Source organism: Heloderma suspectum, chromosome 6, assembly GCF_057233095.1.
Source record: "Heloderma suspectum isolate Gila_16-S chromosome 6, 16-S_ref, whole genome shotgun sequence".
NCBI classification, from domain to species: Eukaryota; Metazoa; Chordata; class Lepidosauria; order Squamata; family Helodermatidae; genus Heloderma; species Heloderma suspectum.
Genome location: NC_139463.1, coordinates 84,788,889 through 84,805,104, shown reverse-complemented (window position 1 = coordinate 84,805,104; position 16,216 = coordinate 84,788,889). Strand labels below are relative to the sequence as shown.

The 16,216-nt window shown below is 44.3% G+C and overlaps 1 pseudogene; it reads left to right on the top strand.

Moving 5' to 3' along the window:
• Positions 1 to 1,004: 1,004 nt before the first annotated feature.
• LOC146341645 (vomeronasal type-2 receptor 26-like) lies at positions 1,005 to 10,319 on the top strand (annotated as a pseudogene).
• Positions 10,320 to 16,216: the final 5,897 nt, after the last annotated feature.

The following is a 16,216-nucleotide window of genomic DNA, read 5'->3' as shown; positions in this document are numbered from 1 at the left end:
CAAGGTGTGATCTGAGGGGGGGGGCAGTGCACCGGAGACAAGTGGAGCCAGGCCAGAGTGCACGGCCCCAATCCTCTACCCACTTTAAGCCCTCACACATTCACCTGATTGCCTGATCAGGGGCTACCGTGACAGATTTAGAGTGGAGGACGGATTCTTGTGGTATAGGCCAGAGTTATGCTTAAAGGGTAAGCCGCAGAGATCGTCAAATGCTAATGCGGAGCGATGATATAGCCCATGAATAACAAGGCTGAATATAAGAGCTCCACCATGGAAGCCCTTTGAGAACATCCACAGTGCCAGAAGAAGTTTCTGAATATATATTACTAGCAGCCCAGTGCAGAACGCAGTTGACAACGGTAACCATATGTAACACTGCAGAGGGGAGACTTTATCAGCATAGCGGTTTCTATCTGATAGATGCCCACTTCCACTATAGCTTCATCCAAAGGCTCTTCTGGAGATAGTTTTTTGCTCAGTGCCCTATTAACCCAGATGCTACTCTAGTCTCAGATGGGTGAGGACACCTGATAAACATGGTTCCTTCTGTTATTTTGCTGTGTATGAGAATAATACTCCGGGGAGGTTATTGTGGACCTTGTCATCACCTCAAATTATGATAATTTAACCTTATGTTTGGCCAAAGACTGGGGGGATTCAACTTAAGCTTCAACTAAAGTGAAGTGACATATAAGACATGTCTGTGTGCCTTTCAGGGCTCCGGGTGACCAAGTGTGGGGATGCACATCTGCATGCAGTTCAGGTTTTCCCAGCCAGAGAGCACCTCCATTGACCAGAAGAGTCAGGAACTGAGAAAATCAGGATGTTGTAACTAGGCTACATTGTATGATAATTAGTTAGACGAAACTCAGAGAATGAAACTGTGTGAGGAGAAAAGGATCCACTCCTTTATTGCAATGCTTTTCTTCTCGCTGCGGCTATCAGTTTTGTGGCTGGTGCTTCTGCTGCACACTGAGTGCAAGGAACACCCCATGATTTGTAGCATGAGCGATCCTCTTCGGATCCCGCATGAGTATTACCAGCCAGGTGATCTCATCATTGGTTCTATCTCTTCCCAGTTCTTCTCCTTCTTTGACACTATGTCATTTGATCAACATCCCCATGCAATGTTCATTGAAGAACCCATGTAAGGAAGTTCTTGTTTCCAACGAAATGTCTAGGGACAAGTGAGGTTGATAATAGAAATGATGACATGTTTTTGTTTCTTGTTAGATGTCTTTTGACAAGTTATTATAATGCTTATAAATAAGTTCATAAATAAGTCTCTATTATTATTTCCCCCCCTTTTTGGTTGATAGAAAATGCATTTGAACATCCTTCTGGAGAGTACCTTGTTCCTTTCTCCCCTTTGCCTTTCCCATCCTCTTGTCAGATCTACAATCCATCAGTTTGTCCAGTCAAGAATAGAAGTTCAGCTCTGAAATCGCCAAAATAGAATGTCAACCTTAACATCTTCTCATCTGTTTTCTTTACGCTATGGCTCACCCTTACACTCTCAGAAGCAAGATGCTGGTTTACATGCACTTGTTAGAAATCTTGAGAGTGAGCTGATTTTGATCAGGTCAATGACTAAACCATAATTAAGACTCATTTATTATAAGTAGGCTTCTTTGTGTCTTAACTATCAATTTCTTGAAATTTTCTAAGCTGTATCCATGAATTAAGAGTGACCACCAGAAATCTAATTATTTGGATGCAATTACCTGTGGTCTGTGCAGAATTGCCTTCACAGAACTAAGGTTTTTGCATTCTGCATTTCTGGAGATCATTATAAGAAATTGCTTTTGAAACAGCATTTCTGTTTGCTCTGTAAAACAGCTGTAAAGTACATAGTCCATTATATTACCCAATGTCCCCTATATAACTCAACATAATGCCTTTTTTTGTTATTAGGCAAGGACCATTACATTCCAGTGTGTGTTTTCATTGGAAGCCAGGAAATTGAGAGCCAAATGTTCGGCCCAAATATGAATGTCTTTGTAATGGCTTATAGCTACCCCCCCCCCCACTCACTCTCTCTGGCTTCTTTATGGGTTTCAAAATTTCAGCAAACTTTATCTTTAATTATTCTCTGTCTCCTCCTCCCATGCAGTCCTTTTTGGGGGGTCTTTTGTACTTAATAGTGGGTTGGATGCAGTATCTGTCTTCGGTTAGAGGACGGGACCTCCTAGGGGAGGACGGGTCCACTTGCAGAAGCTTCCTCTGCCTTATTTTGGAGCACCTCCCCCTCCCCCACACATCACAGCTCACCCCTTTCAACAGGGTCTTCTGACTCTCTGTGTAGCATTTTCAGGGGGCTGGAAGTGATGCCATGGGAAGGAAGGGGTGGTGGGGAAGTCCATTTCCATAATCACAAATGATCCGGTGTAAATTTGGATCCAATCCTTTGTAATTTCTTCTCAGCAACTCAAGATTCTCCTTTGTATATACTTTGAGGCAATGTGTGGCTTTACTAAATCACACAAAGTTGTACGTTCTGTCCATTGTTGTTGTTCAGTTGTTCAGTCGTGTCCGACTCTTCGTGACCCCATGGACCATAGCACGCCAGGCCTTCCTGTCCTGTGCTCTCTCCCGGAGTGTGCTCAAGTTCATATTCATTGCATCGGTGATGCTATCTAGCCATCAAAGGTAAAGGTGTCCCCAACCAGTCGTGTCTGACTCTAGGGTGCGGTGCTCATCCCCGTTTCTAAGCCGAAGAGCCAGCGCTGTCCGAAGACGCTTCCGTGGTCATGTGGCCGGCATGACTGAACACCGAGGTGCACGGAACGCTGTTACCTTTCCCGCCGAGGCGGTACCTATTTATCTACTTGCAATTTCTTGCTTTCGAACTGCTAGGTTGGCAGAAGCTGGGACTGAAGACGGGAGCTCACTCCGTCACGCAGCACTCGGGTCTCGAACTGCTGACCTGCCGACCTTCCAGTCTGCAGTTCAGCGTCTTAACCACACTATATTATGTTAGTCCTTCTTTCACCACACCTATCCAACACCTACTTTTTACCTATCCAAAGTACATTTCCTATTTTAAACATTGCCGTTGTGATTTTATTGATAATGATCACATGATTCAAATATCAGGAACTTTGTAAATGTCGCTTGTAGGACAGCAGTTTTGATTTTGACACACACACCACTATCTCATCTTGGCAAATTACTGAGGCATGCACTATGTAAAAAAAGGCAAGATCAAGAGGTTGAGTTTTCTCATACTATAATCCTGGATTACATTATTTTAATTATGATAATACTTTCCATATATTTCTGCAATACAACTTGGCATTACCAGATTTATTTATTGATTTTCAAAACATCACACTTTCTGTTGCTTTTGTCATCCTCAATAGTGCTCCCCCAAACCCCATTCAGACATATATTTTTTAAAAACTGAAGGAAGAATTGGTTGAAGTTTGCTTGGACACACAATATTCCCTTCCTGAAACCCCCCACAAAGATTGCTTATAATAAGGTTTTTACTTACTATGAACAGAGCTTCAGAAATAAAAAAATCCATAATAATGATGAACAGTAGTAACCCTTCTCTCTCTCTTTCAAAATTAAAAGTTCTTAAGTCACTAATAATGAAATCTGTTTTTCATTATTAAACAGATTTTCATTATTAAACAGATTTTCATTATTAAACCTAAGTTCCTCAAGGATTTTAAGCTATGGGGGCAATCTTTTTAATGCTATATGTAGCTATAATGATGTATAGAGTGCCTTGCCAAAAAGCAGAGTCCGATGTAAGAACAGAAGGATGTAGGAAGTAGTTCATGAGGTCTAGAATGTTTATGTGATTTGGCCTTTACTCTCATTGCAGTGTAGTGACAAAACACTACCAGCATGTCCTGGCCTTGGTGTTTGCAATGAAGGAGGTGAATGAGAATCCCAGGATCTTACCCAATGTTACATTGGGATTCCACATCTTTGACAGCTACTTCAATGAAAAGATGACTTACCAGACCACCCTGAATCTTCTTTTTAGCCTGCAAAGGATTGTCCCCAACTACAAATGCGACACACAGAAACATCTGACAGCTGCCATTGGAGGACTTGACTCTGAAACCTCCTTCTACATGGCCACGATATTAGGCATCTATAAAATTCCACAGGTAGGTTATGCCTGTGAGGCATGTGGCTTTTTGCAGATAGAAGATGAAGAAAAAATGCTTGAGGGGAAAAAAACTGGTGTTGGGGGGGGGGTAGGTGTGATGTACCCTGCCAAGTTACAACCAAGAAACACAAGTGGAGGGAGACAGAAACATTTAGACTTCAGTTTCCCAAGCAGCCCCTATATCACAAGCTGGAGAGTCTGGTGTGAATACTCATCATCTCATGTCATTGTCATCTCATGAATGGCACCAAGTAATGTGGTCACACCCATTCCAAATCCAAGAAAAATGCACAAAAAGAATGAAAAGAAAGAGAGGACAAATACATCATTTCCACGCTACATCATCTCTGAAAGCACACACAATTTCTTCTCTGATTTCAGCAATTCATTTGCTTCTTCTTAGGTCTCATATTACTTATTTGGTCCTATGCTGAGTACAAAAGTCTTGTTCCCTTTCATCTACCGTGTGGTCCCCAATGAAGAATACCAGTACATGGGGATTGTCCAACTACTCCTGCATTTCCAGTGGACATGGGTTGGGATCATCACATTGGATGATGTTAAAGGAGAGAATTTTGTGCAGACCTTGATGCTGATGTTCTCCCGAAGTAGAATCTGCCCAGCTTTCACTGACAGAATCCCTCCCTTGACAGACTTCTCTGTGTTACATAATGTATACTTCATGTGAGAAAATAAGCTCCAACTTTTCAGCAACAACAAGGCCAAAGCCCTTGTTGTGAATGCAGAAACTAATTCTGTATTGGGTCTGAAGTCATTGCTAATAGAAACAGAAAATGTGGTAGAGACTCTGGGTAGAGTGTGGATCATGACAGCCCAGTGGGATTTCCCAGCAACACAGTTCCACAGGAACTGGCATATACATGTCTTCCAGGGAACTTTCTCTTTTGCAATTCACTCCAAGGAGGTGCCTGGATTCCAAAACTTCCTCCAGACCTTAAATCCTTACTCACCAAATGGAGACAATTTTATCATGCACTTTTGGGAGCAGGCTTTCGACTGTCTGTTTTCAAATGCCGATGTGGCTGGAGAGGGCCATGAAACATGTACGGGGAAGGAAACACTGCAGAGCCTTTCTGGGCCCTTCTTCGAAATGAGCATGACTCCTCAAAGCTACTGTATATACAATGCTGTCCATGTTGTGGCACATGCTTTACATGCCATGCGCTCATGGAATACCAAGCTCAGACGGGTGACAGCACTTCAGAATCCACAGCCGTGGCAGGTACTACCTCACAACCACAGAAGCTCTGTTGTCATGAGAAGAGAAATACATAATGCCATTATGTTGACATTCTGGGACAATTGGCAACACTTACATGTAATATTGTACATGTCCAGCTCTAATGTCATGCTTGATCCTGGCAAACCATAGCTTGTAAGGCAGGAGCCAGCATTTGGAACCTAGAGTCCATCCCTCCCATCCATCTCAAAAACAAATTCTCCCTCCCTTGTCTTATTTGCTATAGCCATTTCTTAGGGTTTTATCTGCATCCTGAATCTCAGCAAGGGACCCCTCCTTAACCAGCCAATTCGAATTAGAAAAATGTACATGCAATAAACTTAATCTTCAACTATAGCATGAAACTCAAACACTGTGGTCTGAGCACATGCATTTGAAGCCGACATCATTTATTCCTCAGTGTAAGGGCAGGAAGCAGATTCCCTACTACTAGGAGCATCTACAGCTGTTTGGGGCTTGTAGGACTGCATAATGGTGCCTTCGCAAAGAGGAGGAGGGCGAAGCAAAGGATCCGCTCTTCATCATCAATAGTGGAAGAGCATCTAGCCTTAAAACATGAATAGACATGCTGTTTGTTTTATGTAATTTGGTATTAAAGTTTATTTATTTATTTAGTGCATTTATATCCCATCTTTCTTCTATCAGGGAACTCAAGGATGCTTGCATGGAGTTCCAGTCACTACTTAGCTGCCTAGCTTCAGCAGAATGACTGCATCATGTGTCCTCAGACTTTGCCCCAGGACTCATTTGGTACCCAGATGGTTTCAGGGCCCAGTTCAAAGCACCGAGTTTGCTTGTAAAGTCTGTATGGCTTGTGTCGAGAATATCTCAAACACGGCTCTCTGCTTATTGAACTACACAGTCACTATTTTTGTTGGTGAGGCCCTTCCCCCTCTCCTCCCACCATCTGAAATGCAGTGGTGGATTCGCAAAGCAGGGCCTTCTCACTAGACCATGGAACTCCTTCCCATTTGAGGGCTTACTTGGCTCCTTCAGAGCTGCCTTTCAGATGGCAAATCAGAATGCTACTGTTTCAGAGGGAAGTTGGGTAACTGATCAGCAGTTACAGCTCTTGATATGTGTCTTGTTTTATACAGTGGGGCTACCAAGGCCAGATCATGGGGTGCAGGTCCTGGGCTCTGTGATCTGGGAGGGCACCCAAACAACCTTCTGACAAGAGAGGGTCCTTTGCCAGTCCTGTGCACTCACTTGCCTTGCCCCTCCAAAGGCAGCTCATTGCTACTCAAAGTTAAGAAAGAACAACACTTTCATTTAAAACAGTGTACCATAGAGCTATAGCCCTCAGTGGCTGGATGCCACAGTGCTTCCATTCATGAGTGAGTCAGCAAGGAGGTGGACCCTCTGCCACTGCCTTTCTCAGTCAAAATGAGGACGTCTTTCAAAGTGGCAGGGAGAGGGAGCCACTCTGTGCCAAGTCCCCAAGGTAAACCAAAGCGGGCTGTCAGAGTGACAGGGTGGTGGTGGGGGAACGGACCTGGTTCAGGGGGCCCTCTAACTGAATAATAACACTGTTTATATATTGTAGTTAAGCTGACCTGTTGATCATGGTGAGTGGAAAGCTGGGATATCATTTGAAATCATTAATAAACTCTCTTCGACTGTAGCTTCATCCTTTCTTGAGGAGAATTTCGTTTAACAACAGTGTGGGTGACCAGGTGTCTTTGGACAAGAACGGTGACTTGGAAAGTGGATTTGATATAATAAACTGGGTTACTTTCCCAAACAAATCTTTCTCAAGGGTGAAAGTTGGAAGGATGGATCCATGGGCCTTCCAAGCCAGAGAGTTCACCATCAATGAGGATATCATCACATGGCACAGCACGTTTAACCAGGTTGGATCTGACTGTTGGTTCTTGGTACAAACCTCAGTGGATATGTTTTCCAGTCTCAGTCCTAGATAGTTTATTTGACAGGCTTTGTATGAAGCTATTCATTCTCTGAGCACGGGTGAGTTTCCCTAGCTAAATCACTTATCCTAGAATAAAGGAAAACTGTCCCACACGGCTCTCCCTACAAATAGTTTTATATTTATAAATCCCAGTTCTTACCAATGCATTGACACCTCTAGAAACTGAAGCAATATTTTGGGAAATGTTCTGTCCTCTTTGTAATGACCCATTTGTGAAATTAAATTGGACCCGACAGCCCAAATTGTTGAATTTTTGAACTAAGATTGCAATTAATGTGCACATCTTTTTTTTTAAATCAATGTCAGTCCTGCAGCCACCTGAGAAGTGCTGGGACTGCAGCGTAGGTAGGGATGGTGGAGAATTCCGCCATGGATCTCGGTGAGGCTGAAAGCCAGTGCATTAGGCCCCCCAAAATCCATGGTGGAATGAAGCCCCCACCCTCCCAACCCATGAAAGGCGTGCGAAACGGAGCACTTACCTGCTGCCGTCCACACTGACTTGCTGCCTGTCCGCACTTCTTCATCATAGCCGTGATAGGCTACGTAAATATTTACTGATGTAGCCTATCACGGCTAACGCAGGGACGCCTTTTGTGTTCCTGCGGAGGCCATGATAGGCTACGTAAGTATTTATGTAGCCTATCACGGCAAGCAAAAAACCCCCCGTATGCAAATGGTGGCGGCTACAGCGGCTGCCATTGGCGTTCCCTATTTTTCGTCGTTTTATCCTACATAAATAGTTACATAGGCTATTACAGCAAAAAGAAAGGAGAACGCAAATAGCGTAGTGGGCACTATTTGCATTCCTTTCCCCCCCCCCCCGCTGTAATAGCCTATGTAAATATTTAGGTAAGATAAAATGGTGAAAAATAGGGAACGCAAATGGTGGCTGCCGTAGCCGCCATTTGTGTACCTTTTTTTTTTTTTTTGCTTGCCGTGATAGGCTACATAAATACTTACGTAGCCTATCATGGCAGCCTTGCTGGATGTAAATGGTGGAAGCTACGGCGGCTGTCATTTTCATCTGCAGCAGCCCGTCTGCGGCCAGAACTTCGGTTGCGGAAGGCCCTGGCCGGCTGCTCCGCGGAGCCGCCGTGGAGCGGAGCCGGCTGGGCAGGATTCCGGGGGGGGAGGACCGGATCGCCTCCCCTCCCGTTGAGGATTCCGGAGGGAGGGACGGAGCGTCTCCCCCCCCCCCCCGCGACTCACAACTGCGAAAAGGTAAGTGACTTTCGTACATCCCTACGTGTAGGGGGTATTTAACCTTTCCCTCCCTGCTCTGGCCCTGATGAAAATGCCCCCTATCTGATGTTTGCATTCAGAAGGAAGCACCCATTGGTGCCATTTAGCGATGAATAAATTAGTCTGTCTCTGGCCCATGTCAATTTTGCATTTCCATTCCTTCCTATTTTTTTCATTAAGTCTGATCTCTCTCTCTCTCTCTCTCCCTTTTCCTGAACATGAACATGTTTTACATACAAAACCCTCTCTCTCTGTCTCTCTGCTGGCATTGGTTGCTATGTGGAGCATTGATTGAGAAAGCATTTATGAAGCATGGGGTAAGGATTTCCCTGCTTGTGTTTATGGTTAGATGCCACCCTCTTCAATGTGCAACGACAACTGCCATCCAAGTTCTGTTCAGAAAAAAAAGGAAGGGGAGCCTTTCTGTTGTTATGATTGTGACCCATGTCCAGAGGGGAAGATTTCTAATCAAAAAGGTAGGTGTCATATCACATTATCATATCAAAATGAACAGAGAACTTTATGGTCAAGCTTACAGATGTCACAAATGAATAAATAAAACATTGTTATAATCTCCTCTTGATCTCTAGAGGTTAAGTTAAGTTTGTGTGGGTTTAGACTAGAACGTTTTTAACATAGCTTCATAATGTTCACCATTGTATTCAAAGATGAGAACTTGAATAGGATCTGAGGCCTAGGGCACACATTTGGGCCCTTGTACATCTGTAAAAATCCCTCTTTTTGTGGGATTGGGACCTTGCTTTTCCAGGATTCCTGAAAGGGCAAGGCAGAAAACCGAGTATAAACGTATACTTGTTTGAGAGCCTGAGGTGCCATTATTTCTTCTTTGTAAAGACATGGACAACTGTATCGAGTGCCCAGAAGATCAGTATCCAAACAACAACCAAGATGGATGCCTTCCCAAGGTTTTAAATTTCCTGCCTTACCATGAAAGCTTGAGCATCGGTTTAGTTTTTATGGCCCTTTCATTTTCCATGGTCACAGCTTTGGTGCTAGGGATATTCATTAAGTACCACAACACTCCCATTGTCAAAGCCAATAATTGTGGTCTTACCTACACTCTGCTCATCTCCCTCCTGCTCGGCTTCCTCTGCTCCTTGCTATTCATTGGCCGCCCTCAGATAGTCACCTGCCTCCTACGGCAAATGGCTTTTGGCATCATCTTCTCGGTGGCTATTTCTTCTGTGTTGGCCAAGACCATTACAGTGGTTCTGGCATTCATGGCCTCAAAGCCAGGATCCAGGATAAGGAACTGGGTGGGGAAAAGACTGGAAGCTTTTATCGTTTTCTCCTGCTCTCTTATTCAAGCAGCTATTTGTACTGTGTGGCTCTGTACTGCTCCTCCATTCCCAGACTTGGACATGCAATCTTTGGCTGAAGAAATTGTGGTAGAATGCAATGAAGGCTCTGTTCCCCTGTTTTATTGTGTTCTGGGCTACATGGGATTTTTGGCTGTAGTCAGCTTTGTTGTGGCTTTCTTTGCGAGGAAGTTGCCTGACGCCTTTAACGAAGCCCAGTTCATCACTTTCAGCATGTTGGTATTTTGCAGTGTGTGGATCTCCTTTGTTCCAACTTACCTGAGCACCAAGGGGAAATACATGGTGGTTGTGGAGATCTTCTCCATCTTGTCCTCCAATGCTGGTTTATTGGGCTGTATCTTTTCCCCGAAATGTTATGTAATTGTCCTGAGGCCTGAGTTGAACATCAAGGAACACCTAAGAAGGAGAAACAAGTAGGTGTCAGAAGCTGAGGGTCATACAAAGCTATGGTAATCAGTGTATGGGAGGTTTGGGGGGACTGTTTTGTAGCTGTTGCTTTGTCTCCCCTCTCAGGAAGGAGGAAGGAATTTGAGCCATCCCTATCTTACACCAACCAATCCTCCACTGCAGCTATATCCATCGTTGAAAATGAGTGCTTTGTTTTCTTGAGCAGCCATAGCTGTCATCTGTGTAGGCAAAGGCAGTAGCCACTTGATTGTACAAATAATTCAGGGGCCTCACAAGACATTGCATCACCTAAAATGGGGGAACCTGCTATTACTGCCTCTCCTCCTCACCCATGGCTTACCTTTGTAACTTTCTGACACTATCCTTACAGGCTTGGCCTACTATATTGTACTCATCCTTATTTATAGATCCCTCCTTCCAACTCCTATACATGTCCTTTTGAAGTGTCAGTTCATCAGACAACTCATTGTGCATCCACACTGGCTCATTTAGTGGCTTCACATTTTTCCTTCATATTGGAATGTGATGTGTCTTCAGTATTTCACTATTCAGAACCTCCCTTCCTTCTTAAACACTTGTCCCCATTAGAATGTCTACCATGTCATCCTTCCCAAGTTATTTCTCATCTTTTTTCACATTGCTTGCTTTCCAGAATTACAAATGGCATCATCACTTTCATGTCATCAACCAATTATTCCCCATTAGCTAGGAATCCTGCCCGGCCAGCAGGAATCCTCCGCTCTACACCTCTATCATATTTCCCCTTACCCTTCTTTTTTCCAAGCGTAACAATCCCAGCTGTTGTAACCTTCCCTCATATGGGAGATGCTCCAGCGCCTTGATCATTTTAGTTGGTCTTTTCTGCACTTTTTCCAGCTCTACAATGTCTTTGTTAAGGTATGGTGGCCAGAACTGCACACAGTATTTGAAGTGTGGTCACACCATAGACTTGTATTATACAAGTCTCATGCAGTATCATACAGGCAGTATGATATTGGCAGTTTTATTCTCAATTCCTTTTCTAATTATACCTAATACAGAGTTTCCCTTCTTTCTTTTTTTTCACAGCAGCTGCACACTGGGTTGACATTTTCATCAAGCTGTCCACTACAGCCCCAAGCTCTCTTTCTTGGTTGGTCACAGCTAGCCCAGATCCCATCAGGTTATACTTTTAAGTTGGGTTTTTTTTTTTTTGCCTGAGTGTGCATCACTTTACATTTGCTTACACTGAACCGCATTTGCCATTTAGATGCCCATTCTCCCAGTTTGTAGAGATCCTTCTGGAGCTCCTCACAATCCCCTTTTGTTTTAACCACCCAAAATAAATTGGTGTCATCAGCAAACATGACCACTTCACTGCTCACTCCTAATTCCAGATCATTTATGAACAGGTTGAAAATTATTGGTCCTAATACAGATGCCTGTGGGACCCCACTATTTACTTCCCTCCATTGGGAGCATTTACTGTTTATTCCTACTCTCTGCTTCCTGTTCTTTAACCAGTTACTAATCCAAAAGAGGACCGGTCCTCTTTTTCCATGACTGCTAAGTTTGCTTAGGAGTCTTTGGTGAGGGACTTTGTCAAAAGACTTTTGGAAGTCCAAGTAAATAATGACTACTGGATCACACCTGTCTACATGTTTATTGCCATTGTCAAATAACTCTAAAAGGTTAGTGACACACGACTTACTTTTGTGGAAGCAGTGTTGATTCTTTTTCAGCAGGGCTTGTCCTTCTATATGCTTACTAATTTGATCTTTAATAATGCTTTCAACCATTTTAACCAAAACAGACATTAAGCTAACTGGCCTGTAATTCCCCAGATCTCCCCAGATCCCTTTTTAAAAACTGGTGTTCCATTAGCCATCTTCTTGTCCCCTGGTATAGAATCTGATCTTAGGGACTTGTTGCATATTTTGGTTAGAATATCAGCAATTTCATATTTGAGTTCTTTGACAACTCTAGGATGGATGCTATCTGGGCCCGTGGTTTATTTGCTTTCAGTTTATCAACATGGTTGAAAACTTCATCTTTTGTCACCACTATTTGCCTCAGTTCCTCAGACTCCCTTCCTGAAAACATTCACAGGGCACAGGGATCTGTCCTTCTGCAGTGAAGACAGATGAGAAACATTCATTCAGCTTCTCTGCAGTCTTCTTGTCCTCCTTCAGTACTCCTTTAACTCCATTGTCATCCAGTGGTCCAACTGCCTCCCTAGCTAGTTTTCTGCTTCTGATATATTTAATGAATTATTTATTGTTGGGCTTGATATTGTCAGTAATGTGCTCTTCAAAATGCTTTTTTGCATCTTGTACTGCCTGCTTGCATCCCCTTTATGCAAGCTTGTGCTCCCGTTTGTTTTCCTCACTTGGGCAAGACTAGGGATGTACGAATTGTGTACCTTCCATGCCGCTTGACTTCCGCAGTTTGCGGCCAGTGCTCCATACCATCGTTCGCAAGCCCTCGGAATTCTCCTCTTTTTTTTCTGCTCCAAGAATTATGAAGATAAATCCATACCGACAGCCGTAATTCTGCATAACTTTCGTAAGAAAGGCTATTTTTTGTAGATATTTAAGTATTTTTTCCCCTGCTCTGAGATGTGCAGTAATTACTTTTAGCCAAAACACTTCCTCCTCCTCGGGGCTTCCCAAAACAAGGCTGCCCTAGGTGTGCCTGAGCGATGCACTCTTTGTTTAAAGCAACGCTGTTTGAAAGAAAGAAAAAACCTTTTAAAACGACCATGCCGGTCTGGAGCCCTGCATGAGGTATTATTCCCCCTGATAGGTTTTCTATTTCCACATCCAGCCTTGTTGGTGACATTGTGAGGCCAAAATGGAGAGGAGAACCAACTCTGTGCATGTCTACTCAGAAGTAAGTCTTACTGAGTTCAATGCAACTTACTCCTACCCATGTCAGCACCCCACTTGCCCCCAGCTCAGCTTTGTACTTCCACATCCAGCTCATTAGCAAACCTCCTGTTAGTTATCTCAGAAGACCCTTGGGCGAAGGGGCGGGGGGTTCAAGGGTACAGCTGGATGGAGGGAGATTCCACACACACACACACACACACACACACACACACAATGGAAGAATATAGTTCTTCATATCCCCTCGTATGTTTATTCCTCATTTTGTCCATTCCCTGAGCATGTGCAGAATGTGCTTTGTATTCAAAGAGAAGTTTGCTGATCTTTCCCTTCATGCTGCATTTGTACAAGTGAAGTGTGACTGCTTCAGAAAGAAGTTTCCATTATACTGTCTCTTGTTGTTCAGTTTCATAACAGAAGTATGATCTAGTGGTTAGAGTCCAGCCCAAAGTCACCCAGTGAGATAACTAACAGGAGGTTTGCTAATGAGCTGGATGTGGAAATACAAAGCTGAGCTGGGAGCAAGTGGGGTGCTGACATGTGTAGGAGTAAGTTGCATTGAACTCAGTAAGACTTACTTCTGAGTAGACATGCACAGAGTTGGTTCTCCTCTCCATTTTAGCCTCACAATGTCACCAACAAAACTGGATGTGGAAATAGAAAGCCTAGCAGGGGGAAAAATACTTGTGCAGGGCTCCAGACCGGCATGGTCATTTTAAAAGGTTTTTTTCTTTCTTTCAAACAGACTTCCATTTTCTGAAGGAAGCTCTCTTTTCTCTAACAGGTTCCTTGACACTGATCATTAACCATGCCTGCAACCTCTTGGACTCAGTGCTACTTTTCCTAACCTGTGGTATACATTTTACCTGGGGTTCTATTATTGTGCTTTTGAGTAATCTCCAAGCATTTTGAAGGGATTTAATCCTCTTGACTCCCCCTTTTAACTTCCTTTTCACCAGTTCCCTCATTTTAGAGAAGTTTCATCTTTTGAAGTCAAATGTGTCTGTGTTGGGCAATTTTCCTGGGCAATTTTCCACTCAAATATATATTAAACCTGATAGCACTGTGGTCACTGTTTCCAACTGGTTCAGCAACATTTACATCTTGTACTAGGTCCTGGGAGACACCACTTAGGATTAAAACCAAGGTCGCTTCCCCTCTGGCCGGTGCCATGATCAGCTGTTCTAGGGCACAATCATTTAGGGCATCGAGAAATTTAACCTCTTTGTCATGACTGGAACATACATTTATCCAGTCACTGTGTGGGTAATTGAAGTCACCCATTATTGCAACACTTCCTCATTTGGAGGCCTCCCTGATTTCATTTTCCATCTCAAGGTCACCCTGAGCATTCTGGTCTGGGAGACAATAGCATGTTCCTAGCACAATATTGGTTTTGGAGCCTGGTATTGTCACCCACATGTGGCCATGGTGGCTTAGTGGTTAAGATGCTGAACTGCAGACTGGAAGGTCGGTAGGACAGCAGTTCGAGACCCGAGTGCTGCATGACAGAGTGAGCTCCCGTCTTCAGTCCCAGCTCCTGCCAGCCTAGCAGTTCAAAAGCAAGAAATTGCAAGTAGATAAATAGGTCCCGCTTTGGCAGGAAAGGTAACAGCGTTCCGTGCACCTCGGTGTTCAGTCATGCTGGCCACATGACCACGGAAGCGTCTTCAGACAGCGCTGGCTCTTCAGCTTAGAAATGGAGATGAGCACCACACCATAGAGTCGGACACGACTGGCTGGGGACACCTTTACCTTTTTTTTTATTGTCACCCACAGTGCTAACGTGGAAGAACGTACCCCTTTAAAGTGTTCTACTCTGCTCGACACTATGCCCTCTTTGATGTACAGGGCAACACCTCCCCCGGTATACCCTTCCCTGTCGTTCCTGTAGAGTGTAGATCAAGACATGACCCTATCGTAATGGTTCTCTCTGTCACACCAGGTTTCTGTGATGCCCACTATATTCAGATTCTCCTTTAAAGCCAAGCACTCCAGCTCTCCCAGTTTGGCTCGGAGGCTTCTAGCATTTGCACATAAACACCGATACACGGTGTCCCTCCCCAGGTGCCTCCAGCATGTGCATCTTTTGCCATGGCACTTTGGCCTCTTTGATTGGGTATTATGTTCTACTATGTACTCCTGGCTAGGGAGGTATGAACCCGCACTGTTCGGAACAGGGGGAGTTCATAGGGGGGCACTTCAGGCCGCTCAGGGTCCCAGGAATCCTCTGGAGACCAGCTGCATCTGCCAGAGTTGGCAGAGTGGCTCTCTGGCTCCCTATAAGATGTGCTTCGCTAATGACAGCTGCCATTAGCCTATCACAGGAAAAATACAGCCATAAATGGGGTATTGTACACCATCTGCAGCCATCCAACACTGACTTTGACCTAAATTGAAGCTGTTTATGGCTGTATGTAGGTCAAAGTAAGTGCTTTATAGCCGCAAGGGGCACACAATATGCCATTTAGGGCTGTAACTTTCCTGCAATAACCTAATGGCAGCCGCCATTGGCGTATCATGTCATATGGGGAGCTGGAGAGCCGCCCCGTGTAAACTCCTCCGGACTCAGAGGTACATGCAGCCACTCTACTGCAGACTCTGGAGGTTGGATTCTTTGGAATCCGGTCTCATTTGAGTCCACAGCATAATTCTCCAGCATCCCTACTCCGGGCCTGTTTCCTCTCCTTCTACATTTGGGCAATCAGAAACATTTTCATCCCTTTGGGATGATTTAAGCCAAACTGGATGCTTCCCAGCTCCTATCAGCTTTCCCCCACGGTTCAGGTTAAAAGCTTCTTTGCCACCCTTTTTATGTTTAGCGCCAGCAGTCTGGTTCCATTTTGGTTCATGTGGAGCCTGACCCTCCTGAATAGGCCCAGCTTGTGTCAAAATGTTTCCTGTGCCTAACAAATCTGAACCCCTCCTCCCTGCACCACCATCTCATCCACGCGTTGAGACTCCTCAGCTTCACCTGTCTAACTGGCCCTGCATGTTGAATGGGTAGCATTTCAGAGAACGCCACCTTGGTGTTCCTGC